This window comes from Parasteatoda tepidariorum, chromosome 5, assembly GCF_982258835.1.
Source record: "Parasteatoda tepidariorum strain Cologne lab strain chromosome 5, Ptep-v5.0, whole genome shotgun sequence".
Taxonomy (NCBI): domain Eukaryota; kingdom Metazoa; phylum Arthropoda; class Arachnida; order Araneae; family Theridiidae; genus Parasteatoda; species Parasteatoda tepidariorum.
In genome coordinates, this window is record NC_141759.1 from 115,338,765 (window position 1) to 115,352,076 (window position 13,312).

A 13,312-nucleotide genomic window follows, 5' to 3' on the forward strand; every position below is an offset into this window, starting at 1 on the left:
CGCTTTTTGCAAGAAGCTTGATTGTAGATATCAAAGGTAAATCTATTTTTAATACTGTCAAAGACCATTTTACAGAGAAAAACATTCCTTTTGCGAATATTATGTCTATTGCCACTGATAGGCTGCTGCAATGGGGGCCGATATCGCCCTTTTGGAAAGGGAGGTACCAGATATTTTTAGCTGTTCACTACGTGATTCACAGATAGCATTTAGTAGAAAAAAATCTCAGCGACCGTTCGCATAAAACATTGCAATATACCATGTCTGCTGTGAACAAAATTCACAGTAATGCTCCCTACGATTGATCATTCAGACAGCTGTGTAAGAAGAACAATGAAGAATTCAATCGCTTGCTACTATACGCCGAGATTCGCTGGTTTTCCAAAAGCGTCTGTCTCAATAGGCATTGGAATCTTTTCGACTCTATGCTTGAGTTCTTCGGAAACAGAGATGTAACTCTGAGAGACAGATTGTTGGAATTTAAGAAAGACTTTGTCAGATTTATCTGCAAAATTTAAGGGTAATAATTTACATCTTCAAGACAACGAGCTCAATTTGATCCCTACAAAATCAGTTATTTCTGCCTTCTTAAAAAAGCTCATTTTGTGGAAGCAGAATTTTGGTTGGAATGAGTTCATCCAAGCAAGAGAAATTCGCTCTGATGATGCACAAGAATATTGTCAACACGTTGACTCTTTGCACATGGGCTTTTCTGACCGTTTTAAAGATGTTTTGTTCCCTAGAAGTGCCTCAATGGGTTTATGGGTTCTGAACACTTTTGTGAATATTGAAACAGCGGTATTGAGTATGAATATTGAATTTTGTGAATATTGAATATTGAGGTTCAGATTTGGTCGAACTTTTAACTAATGCAAATTTGAAGTGGTGATCGTCTCACAGAAGTTTTGCTTAAAGGTAACGTCAGTCGTCTCTATCCTGGACTGTAGACTACCATTAAAAAATTTTTTATTGCCATTCCTTCCTCCTAACTTATAGAACGTGGATTCAGTGCTACTACAGATCTTGTCACAAAAAGGAGAAATCGACTCGAAATTGTGCAGCGAGTGTATTTGCGTCTTCATCTCACTAAAAGTATTGAACCGACTGTTAAGAAATTGGTTTATCCCACCAACATAGTTACTTGAATGTTTCGTTGATACTTCTTTTTACGGTTAAAAAAATATTTTGGGTGTTTTTTTACTTATCTAATTAAGAATAAATCATTTTTTAAGCATAGGTTTCTTTGTTGTATTTTTTTTCCTTAAACGTATTTATTTTGATCATAACAAATAGACTGCGTTTACTTGCCATAAGAAAATTATCGAGTTAATGTACACATTATTTTTTTAAAAAAAACCAAGCAAATTTAAAGCGTAAAAAATTGCTTAAAGATGTTGCTTCCTATAATTCAGCACACCTCCCTCCATCCCCATGCTCTAAATAACTAGATTTTCACGAAGGGGGCGTTGAAATGCTTTTTGCTCCTTAAGGGGGCGGCAACGTTAAAAAGGTTGAGAATCTATGATCTAAATTAATTTGATTTAAATTGTTCGATTTTAAATATCAATGAAATTTTCTTTCAAAGGACTAAGCTTGATAAAAAAAAACTTGTTTAAAGAATGAGAAAATAAATATATATTTTTTTTTTTTTTAATTAGGAGCAGAAAATTGTTTTAATCATTTATGTACTTCAATATCAAATTTATTTTCGAAGTTATGAAGCATAGAACAATTTTAAACTATAGCTATATTAGATAATGGACATAAAGAACATATAGCAATTATTTTATACCAATTAGTGCAAAGCAACTCGTTAAACCTATATATTAAATAGAAAGATCTAATGAAAAAAATATGCATGCTTCAAATTGTCTGATCCAACTTTATAATTTTTTTTTCGTCCTATTTTATACTTTTTACATATGCTGTACTCTTACTTACCACTAAAAAATAAATAAAAATTATCAAAAGAAAATATCTCATTTATTTATCATTTCTTGAAGATGCATATTAAGGGAAAGCTGCTATTTTATAGAATATCTATCCAAGGTACTTAATTCACTTTATGTACAAGCTTACTACTATTTCACTGCAACTGTTTCAGTTTAAATAAATTTCAATTTCGAATTTAATGCTACTGTATTTAATTAAAAACTTCTTAAATTTAGAAAATATGTCCAATAGTACATTAGTAGAAGTCATTTGATTGAAATACTGATAAGTATTGAGCAATAGAAACTAGCACTTGACATGGGCAACGACGTTAGATATATGTTACGGTGAATGACCGAAGTCTCGACAATGTCGACATTCACCGGTGAATGTCAACAATCATATAGTCGCTTTGGTGAATGTCCGAAATATTTATTACATTCGATTTGATATGAATTTATTCTTGGATATAATTACATTTATTCGATATTTTAATACTTACTGACGATAGATCAGAAGAAACATCAGTGTTTGGAGTATCGGACCAAACATTTACATTTGCCCGGTATACATTTGCTCGGTATACCCTACCCTGATGTTTTATTAAGGTTAAGTGCCACTGCCCGGTATACCCGACACTGATGTTTTTTTTAAGGTCAAGTGCCATTGCCCGGTATATATTTGTTCCCGATACTCCAAACACTGATGTTTCTTCTAATCTATCGTCAGTAAGTATTAAAATACAGAATAAATATATCAAATAAATATAATATCAACGTATAAAATTGGATATAACAAATACTTCGGACATTCACCGAAGCGACTATGTGATTGTTGACATACACCGGTGAGGGTCCGAATGAACAACAATGTAATGAAATATTCGATCTGTCACCTAATTATTTGGTGTTTCTCGACATTCACCAGTAAAAGTCAACAACCACCTATTTCGATCATTCGCCGTAACATATATATATATATATATATATATATATATATATATATATATATATATATATATATATATATATATATATATATATATATATATATATAAAAGAATGCATCAACGTGACACATAAAAAAAAAGAAAGATACTAAAAGAAAGAGCCAGAACAGATTTACAAAGACATATTGTTAGCTCAAAAGACAATATAAAATTTATCATTTAATTCAGTCAATTAAGTATAAAAATATTATACAATCGTATAAACTTAAAAAACAATATTCTGTTAATCTTTAAAGACATTCTAATTTATAAAATTTGAAACACAAGAAAGATTTTTTTTTTTTAAAGTAGCTGACTCAATTTTAACTGTTAGTCATTAAGATGACTTTGATGTGCAAGACATTCCAAAGATTAATATTTTTCAGAATTATTATTTCAATGCCCACCACTTTTGGCAACATATGCACGTGACAGGCACTATTGTTTATTTCTGTTTTGTGGGTCCCATTAAGGTAGATCAATGTCAACCCTAAAAGGACAGATAAATTACACCTATGCACTAAGCGGGATTCGAACCCAGTACCTTCCAGGTACAAGACCAATTACAGCGTGGTCAACACTTTAAAAAACATAAAACACCATATTTGAATTAATTGTATTAATTTATTAACACAGAAACGGTTCTACACGAACAGTTTCTGTGTTAATAAATTCGATTAAAAGCACAATAAAATTGGACATATATCCAAATTTTAGTACAGTATTTATTTCAAATCAATGCTTGAAATTGGTTAGGATCAGTGACTTAGATTTTGTACCAATATGATATTTAAACATAAAATGCCAATTCTATACATGTAATTATATTCTTCTCAACAAAAACTACAAATTCAATAGTATACAAATCTTACTTTCTGTTTTAAATTAATTATAGTAAAAAAAAAGTTGTGATACCTGTAGGCAAAAAAGGAACGAAACTTGATTTACAGCATTTTTGAAAACAATTTACAAAAATAGCTCCTTTTTTTAAATTAACTTTTATTGAGTACACACTTAAGTACATTAATATTGATAAAAATGATTCAGAAATTAAGCATTCAATGTACTTTTTATTCCCATTTAAATTATAATTGATTTATTCTAAGAAGGAAGAATACAGTTTTTCACTTGATTAAAAGAACAAAGCACTATTAATTCAGGTTATAAAGTAGCAGTGAAGCATAAGCAACTAATTCATATAATGAGGATTAAACGGTTTAACTCTATTTAAATTGATTTGAAATGAGGTCAGCAATCTCCAAAGACAGTATTTGGCCGCTTTTCATCAAATAGTAAAGAAATAGAATAAAAATGCCCTTTTAAAACGAAAAAGACAGTCTTACAGTAACAATATTTTACGAAATCAGACAAAAAAATGCACTTTCTCAGAGTAAACCAATCTATTTTTTTTAGTGATGTAGATGTCTGACCCCCAAGTTATTGGGGCAGTCGGAACTCTGGAAATACGGTTCCAATAGTTTGGACAGAAGATAATTCCAAAATTTGGATCCCTTCATGTTAATTTTTTTTTGTTCACTACTTTTTAAACGAATTGAAAAATTTTTGTTCACAATAGTAAAATTCGTTTATTTAAATTTAATTCCACTCAAAATATATCTTTTAGTAAATGCTATTTGTTTTTTTATTTAATATAACTTAAAATTTTTGAATTGTATAGTAGATGTTTTTTTTATATCATTTTAAAAAATGCAATTTTAAATAGGAAAATTTCAGTAAAATCAGTCAATTAGTGAAAAGTTAAATTTTGAAAAAAATTTCTACCTTGCAGTTCAATTTTTCGACTATTATTAAATAAAATAATTAGCATTTACTAAAAGTTATATTTTGCATATAACAATAAACTATTTTTTCTTTGGGAAATAGCGAATAATAGCTAATAAACGGATAAATTTCGGATAATTTTCATTTATTTATTTATTTTTACTTCCATTATTTTTTAGACTTCTTTTCAATATTTTAAAGAGAATAAAGTATTCTATATGTAAAAAAAACTTTTTTTCTTGGTTAAAGAGCGAATAATGGCTGAAAAAGGGACAAAAGTCGTGTTAGAAGGCACGCGCAATTCAGACCCAGTAACTCCCTAGAATATTAACCTATAAATTTCAAACTCCGCCCTAAATTAGAGTTTAATGTATCGAACATATATACCGAAGGATTTTTTTATACCCCAATTAGTGGGCCCACAATAGGCCAAAATAAGTTTTGTTTACTTTCCGGGAGGAGGTGTTTTAAGCTAAATATTCGCGAAGCAGGCATGTGAAGCATGGCGCAATTGGTAAAGCTGCGTGGCAAGTCAGATTTGTTGTCCCGGCTGTCATGGGTTCGAAACACTGCGAGGGTCGACGTTCAAATTTTTTCTTTTTTTTTTATTATTTTTTTAAAATATATTTCTTGATATTTTAACGTGAATCAAAGGTTCTGCATATAACAATAAACTATTTTTTCTTTGGGAAATAGCGAATAATAGCTAATAAACGGATAAATTTCGGATAATTTTTATTTATTTATTTATTTTTATTTCTATTATTTTTTAGACTTCTTTTCAATATTTTAAAGAGAATAAAGTATTCTATATGTAAAAAGATCTATTTTTTTATTAAAGAGCGAATAATGGCTGAAAAAGGGACAAAAGTCGCGTTAGAAGGCACGCGCACATCAGACCCCGTAACACCCTAGAATATTAACCTACAAATTTCAAACTCCGCCCTAAATTAGAGTTTAATGTATCGAACATATATACCGAAGGATTTTTTTATACCCCAATTAATGGGCCCACAATAGGCCAAAATAAGTTTTGTTTACTTTCCGGGAGGAGGTGTTTTAAGCTAAATATTCACGAGGCAGGCATGTGAAGCATGGTACAGTTGGTAAAGCTGTGTGGCAAGTTAGATTTGTTGTCCCGGCGTTCATGGGTTCGAAACACTGCGAGGATCAACATTCAAATTTTTTTTTTTTTTTAAATATGTTTTTTGATATTTTAACGTGAATCAAGTCTTCTGTATGTAAAAACAAACTATTTTTTCTTTGGGAAATAGCGAATAATAGCTAATAAACGGATAAATTTCGGATAATGTTTATTTATTTATTTATTTTTATGTCTATTATTTTTTAGACTTCTTTTCAATATTTTAAAGAGAATAAAGTATTCTATATGTAACAAGAACTTTTTTTCTTGGTTATAGAGCGAATAATGGCTGAAAAAGGGACAAAAGTCGTGTTAGAAGGCACGCGCACATCAGACCCCGTAACTCCCTAGAATATAAACCTATAAATTTCAAACTCCGCCCTAAATTAGAGTTTAATGTATCGAACATATACACCGAAGGATTGTTTTATACCCCAATTACTGGGCCCACAATAGGCCAAAATAAGTTTTGTTTACTTTACGGGAGGAGGTGTTTTAAGCTAAATATTCGCAAAGCAGGCATGTGAAGCATGGCGCAATTGGTAAAGCTGCGTGGCAAGTCAGATTTGTTGTCCCGGCGTTCATGGGTTCGAAACACTGCGAGGGTCGACGTTCAAATTATTTCTTTTTTTATTATTATTTTGTTTTAAAATATATTTTTTGATATTTTAACGTGAATCAAGTGTTCTGCATATAACAATAAACTATTTTTTCTTTGGGAAATAGCGAATAATGGCTAATAAACGGATAAATTTCGGATAATTTTTATTTATTTATTTATTTTGATGTCTATTATTTTTTAGACTTCTTTTCAATATTTTAAAGAGAATAAAGTATTCTATATGTAAAAAGAACTTTTCTTCTTGGTAAAAGAGCGAATAATGGCTGAAAAAGGGACAAAAGTCGCGTTAGAAGGCACGCGCACATCAGACCCCGTAACACCCTAGAATATTAACCTATAAATTTCAAACTCCGCCCTAAATTAGAGTTTAATGTATCGAACATATATACCGAAGGATTATTTTATACCCCAATTAGTGGGCCCACAATAGGCCAAAATAAGTTTTGTTTACTTTCCGGGAGGAGGTGTTTTAAGCTAAATATTCGCGAAGCAGGCATGTGAAGCATGGCGCAATTGGTAAAGCTGCGTGGCAAGTCAGATTTGATGTCGCGGCGTTCATGGGTTCGAAACACTGCGATGGTCGACGTTCAAATTTTTTCTTTTTTTTAATTATTTTTTTTAAATATATTTTATGATATTTTAACGGGAATCAAGTGTTCTGCATATAACAATAAACTATTTTTTCTTTGGGAAATAGCGAATAATGGCTAATAAACGGATAAATTTCGGATAATTTTTATTTATTTATTTAATTTGATGTCTATTATTTTTTAGACTTCTTTTCAATATTTTAAAGAGAATAAAGTATTCTATATGTAAAAAGAACTTTTCTTCCTGGTTAAAGAGCGAATAATGGCTGAAAAAGGGACAAAAGTCGTGTTAGAAGGCACGTGCACATCAGACCCCGAATATCCCTAGAATATTAACCTATAAATTTCAAACTCCGCCCTAAATTAGAGTTTAATGTATCGAACATATATACCGAGGGATTTTTTTATACCCCAATTAGTGGGCCCACAATAGGCCAAAATAAGTTTTGTTTACTTTCCGGGAGGAGGTGTTTTAAGCTAAATATTCGCGAAGCAGGCTTGTGAAGCATGGCGCAATTGGTAAGGCTGCGTGGCAAGTCAGATTTGTTGTCCCGGCGTTCATGGGTTCGAAACACTGCGAGGGTCGACGTTCAAATTTTTTCTTTTTTTTTTATTATTTTTTTTAAATATATTTTTTGATATTTTAACGTGAATCAAACGTTCTGCATATAACAATAAACTATTTTTTCTTCGGGAAATAGCGAATAATACCTAATAAACGGATAAATTTCGGATAATTTTTATTTATTTATTTATTTTTATTTCTATTATTTTTTAGACTTCTTTTCAATATTTTAAAGAGAATAAAGTATTCTATATGTAAAAAGAACTTTTCTTCTTGGTTAAAGAGCGAATAATGGCTGAAAAAGGAACAAAAGTCGTGTTAGAAGGCACGCGCACATCAGACCCCGTAACTCCCTAGAATATTAACCTATAAATTTCAAACTCCGCCCTAAATTAGAGTTTAATGTATCGAACATATATACCGAAGGATTTTTTTATACCCCAATTAGTGGACCCACAATAGGCCAAAATAAGTTTTGTTTACTTTTCGGGAGGAGGTGTTTTAAGCTAAATATTCGCGAAGCAGGCTTGTGAAGCATGGCGCAATTGGTAAAGCTGCGTGGCAAGTCAGATTTGTTGTCCCGGCGTTCATGGGTTCGAAACACTGCGAGGGTCGACGTTCAAATTTTTTCTTTTTTTTTATTATTTTTTTTAAATATATTTTTTGATATTTTAACGTGAATCAAAGGTTCTGCATATAACAATAAACTATTTTTTCTTCGGGAAATAGCGAATAATAGCTAATAAACGGATAAATTTCGGATAATTTTTATTTATTTTTATTTCTATTATTTTTTAGACTTCTTTTCAATATTTTAAAGAGAATAAAGTATTCTATATGTAAAAAGAACTTTTCTACTTGGTTAAAGAGCGAATAATGGCTGAAAAAGGGACAAAAACGTCGTGTTAGAAGGCACGCGCACATGAGACCCCGTAACTCCCTAGAATATTAACCTATAAATTTCAAACTCCGGCCTAAATTAGAGTTTAATGTATCGAACATATATACCGAAGGATTTTTTATACCCCAATTAGTGGGCCCACAATAGGCCAAAATAAGTTTTGTTTACTTTCCGGGAGGAGGTGTTTTAAGCTAAATATTCGCGAAGCAGGCATGTGAAGCATGGCGCAAGTGGTAAAGCTGCGTGGCAAGTCAGATTTGTTGTCCCGGCGTTCATGGGTTCGAAACACTGCGAGGGTCGACGTTCAATTTTTTTCTTTTTTTATTATTATTTTTTTTTAAACATATTTTTTGATATTTTAACGTGAATCAAGTGTTCTGCGTATAGCAATAAACTATTTTTTCTTTGGGAAATAGCGAATAATGGCTAATAAACGGATAAATTTCGGATAATTTTTATTTATTTATATATTTTTATGTCCATTATATTTTAGACTTCTTTTCAATATTTTAAAGAGAATAAAGTATTCTATATGTAAAAAGAACTTTTCTTCTTGGTTAAAGAGCGAATAATGCCTGAAAAAGGGACAAAAGTCGTGTTAGAAGGCACGCGCATATCAGACCCCGTAACTCCCTAGAATATTAACCTATAAATTTCAAACTCCGCCCTAAATTAGAGTTTAATGTATCGAACATATATACCGAAGGATTTTTTTATACCCCTATTAGTGGGCCCACAATAGGCCAAAATAAGTTTTGTTTACTTTCCGGGAGGAGGTGTTTTAAGCTAAATATTCGCGAAGAAGGCTTGTGAAGCATGGCGCAATTGGTAAAGCTGCGTGGCAAGTCAGATTTGTTGTCCCGGCGTTCATGGGTTCGAAACACTGCGAGGGTCGACGTTTAAATTTTTTCTTTTTTTTTTAATTATTTTTTTTAAATATATTTTTTGATATTTTAACGTGAATCAAAGGTTCTGCATATAACAATAAACTATTTTTTCTTCGGGAAATAGCGAATAAAAGCTAATAAACGGATAAATTTCGGATAATTTTTATTTATTTATTTATTTTTATTTCTATTATTTTTTAGACTTCTTTTCAATATTTTAAAGAGAATAAAGTATTCTATATGTAAAAAGAACTTTTCTTCTTGGTTAAAGAGCGAATAATGCCTGAAAAAGGGACAAAAGTCGTGTTAGAAGGCACGCGCACATCAGACCCCGTAACTCCCTAGAATATTAACCTATAAATTTCAAACTCAGCACTAAATTAGAGTTTAATGTATCGAACATATATACTGAAGGATTTTTTTATACCCCAATTAGAGGCCCCACAATAGGCCAAAATAAGTTTTGTTTACTTTCCGGGAGGAGGTGTTTTAAGCTAAATATTCGCGAATCGGGCATGCGAAGCATGGCGCAATTGGTAAAGCTGCGTGGCAAGTCAGATTTGTTGCCCCGGCGTTCATGGGTTCGAAACACTGCGAGGGTCGACGTTCAAATTTTTTCTTTTTTTTTATTATTTTTTTTAAAATATATTTTTTGCTATTTTAACGTGAATCAAGTGTTCTGCTTATAATAATAAACTATTTTTTCTTTGGGAAATAGCGAATAATGGCTAATAAGCGGATAAATTTCGGATAATTTTTATTTATTTATTTATTTTTATTTCTATTATTTTTTTGACTTCTTTTCAATATTTTAAAGAGAATAAAGTATTCTATATGTAAAAAAAACTTTTTTTCTTGGTTAAAGAGCGAATAATGGCTGAAAAAGGGACAAAAGTCGTGTTAGAAGGCACGCGCACATCAGACCCAGTAACTCCCTAGAATATTAACCTATAATTTTCAAACTCCGCCCTATATTAGAATTTAATGTATCGAACATATATACCGAAGGATTTTTTTATACCCCAATTTGTGGGCCCACAATAGGCCAAAATAAGTTTCGTTTACTTTCCGGGAGGAGGTGTTTTAAGCTAAATATTCGCGAAGCAGGCATGTGACGCATGGCGCAATTGGTAAAGCTGCATGGCAAGTCAGACTTGTTGTCCCGGCGTTCATGGGCTCGAAACACTGCGAGGGTCGACGTTCAAATTTTTTTTTTTTTTTTATTATTTTTTTTAAAATATATTTTTTGCTATTTTAACGTGAATCAAGTGTTCTGCTTATAACAATAAACTATTTTTTCTTTGGGAAATAGCGAATAATGGCTAATAAACGGATAAATTTCGGATAATTTTTATTTATTTATTTATTTTTATTTCTATTATTTTTTAGACTTCTTTTCGATATTTTAAAGAGAATAAAGTCTTCTATATGTAAAAAGAACTTTTCTTCTTGGTTAAAGAGCGAATAATGGCTGAAAAAGGGACAAAAGTCGTGTTAGAAGGCACGCGCACATCAGACCCCGTATCTCCCTGGAATATTAACCTATAAATTTCAAACTCCGCCCTAAATTAGAGTTTAATGTATCGAACATATATACCGAAGGATTTTTTTATACCCCAATTAGTAGGCCCACAATAGGCCAAAATAAGTTTTGCTTACTTTCCGGGAGGAGGTGCTTTAAGCTAAATATTCGCGAAGCAGGCTTGTGAAGCATGGCGCAATTGGTAAAGCTGCGTGGCAAGTCAGATTTGTTGTCCCGGCGTTCATGGGTTCGAAACACTGCGAGGGTCGACGTTCAAATTTTTTCTTTTTTTATTTATTATTTTTTTTAAAATATATTTTTTGATATTTTAACGTGAATCAAGTGTTCTGCATATAACAATAAACTATTTTTTCTTTGGGAAATAGCGAATAATAGCTAATAAACGGATAAATTTCGGATAATTTTTATTTATTTATTTATTTTTATTTCTATTATTTTTTAGACATCTTTTCAATATTTTAAAGAGAATAAAGTATTCTATATGTAAAAAGAACTTTTCTTCTTGGTTAAAGAGCGAATAATGGCTGAAAAAGGGACAAAGGTCGTGTTAGAAGGCACGCGCACATCAGACCCCGTAACTCCCTAGAATATTAACCTATAAATTTCAAACTCCGCCCTAAATTAGAGTTTAATGTATCGAACATATATACCGAAGGATTTTTTTATACCACAATTAGAGGGCCCAGAATAGGCCAAAATAAGTTTTGTTTTCTTTCCGGGAGGAGGTGTTTTAAGCTAAATATTCGCGAAGCAGGCAGGTGAAGCATGGCGCAATTGGTAAAGCTGCGTGGCAAGTCAGATTTGTTGTCCCGGCGTTCATGGGTTCGAAACAATGCGAGGGTCGACGTTCAAATTTTTTCTTTTTTTTATTATTTTTTTTTAAATATATTTTTTGCTATTTTAACGTGAATCAAGTGTTCTGCATATAACAATAAACTATTTTTTCTTTGGGAAATAGCGAATAATGGCTAATAAGCGGATAAATTTCGGATAATTTTTATTTATTTTTTTATTTTTATTTCTATTATTTTTTAGACTTCTTTTCGATATTTTAAAGAGAATAAAGTATTCTATATGTAAAAAGAACTTTTCTTCTTGGTTAAAGAGCGAATAATGGCTGAAAAAGGGACAAAAGTCGTGTTAGAAGGCACGCGCACATCAGACCCCGTAACTCCCTAGAATATTAACCTGTAAATTTCAAACTCCGCCCTAAATTAGAGTTTAATGTATCGAACATATATACCGAAGGATTTTTTTATACCCCAATTAGTAGGCCCACAATAGGCCAAAATAAGTTTTGCTTACTTTCCGGGAGGAGGTGCTTTAAGCTAAATATTCGCGAAGCAGGCTTGTGAAGCATGGCGCAATTGGTAAAGCTGCGTGGCAAGTCAGATTTGTTGTCCCGGCGTTCATGGGTTCGAAACACTGCGAGGGTCGACGTTCAAATTTTTTCTTTTTTTTATTATTTTTTTTTAAATATATTTTTTGCTATTTTAACGTGAATCAAGTGTTCTGCATATAACAATAAACTATTTTTTCTTTGGGAAATAGCGAATAATGGCTAATAAACGGATAAATTTCGGATAATTTTTATTTATTTTTTTATTTTTATTTCTATTATTTTTTAGACTTCTTTTCGATATTTTAAAGAGAATAAAAAGTTCTATATGTAAAAAGAACTTTTCTTCTTGGTTAAAGAGCGAATAATGGCTGAAAAAGGGACAAAAGTCGTGTTAGAAGGCACGCGCACATCAGACCCCGTAACTCCCTAGAATATTAACCTATAAATTTCAAACTCCGCCCTAAATTAGAGTTTAATGTATCGAACATATATACCGAAGGATTTTTTTATACCCCAATTAGAGGGCCCAGAATAGGCCAAAATAAGTTTTGTTTACTTTCCGGGAGGAGGTGTTTTAAGCTAAATATTCGCGAAGCAGGCATGTGAAGCATGGCGCAATTGGTAAAGCTGCGTGGCAAGTCAGATTTGTTGTCCCGGCGTTCATGGGTTCGAGACAATGCGAGGGTCGACGTTCAAATTTTTTCTTTTTTTATTATTATTTTTTTTAAATATATTTTTTGCTATTTTAACGTGAATCAAGTGTTCTGCATATAACAATAAACTATTTTTTCTTTGGGAAATAGCGAATAATGGCTAATAAACGGATAAATTTCGTATAATTTTTATTTATTTATTTATTTTTATTTCTATTATTTTTTAGACTTCTTTTCGATATTTTAAAGAGAATAAAGTATTCTATATGTAAAAAGAACTTTTCTTCTTGGTTAAAGAGCGAATAATGCCTGAAAAAGGGACAAAAGTCGTGTTAGAAGGCACGCGCACATCAGACCCCGTAA